A 351-nucleotide genomic window follows, 5' to 3' on the forward strand; every position below is an offset into this window, starting at 1 on the left:
TATATAATTAAAATTAATTAACAATTAACATATATTGATATTAATAATATTTAAATTTTATTAATATTTTATTTATAATAATTGTAATAAATAATAATTAATATTAATGAGGGTTATAATTGAAAAAGTGACAATAAGCTACCAAAATACTACTCTAAATAGCGTTTCAATTGTAACACCTCAATTTACATTTGCATATAACCACATATTTCATATATCATGAAATAAAAATTTACACATTTGATCCCAAAATATGTACAAAAGATTACATTACAAAAGTAACTACCAAAATTTTACATATAATCTCAGTACAAGACTTGTAATATAACAAATTCTCAAGTACATGTAACA

The sequence above is a fragment of the Cynara cardunculus genome, unplaced genomic scaffold (genome assembly GCF_001531365.2).
Source record: "Cynara cardunculus var. scolymus isolate 2C unplaced genomic scaffold, CcrdV1 Un_Scaffold_3083, whole genome shotgun sequence".
NCBI classification, from domain to species: Eukaryota; Viridiplantae; Streptophyta; class Magnoliopsida; order Asterales; family Asteraceae; genus Cynara; species Cynara cardunculus.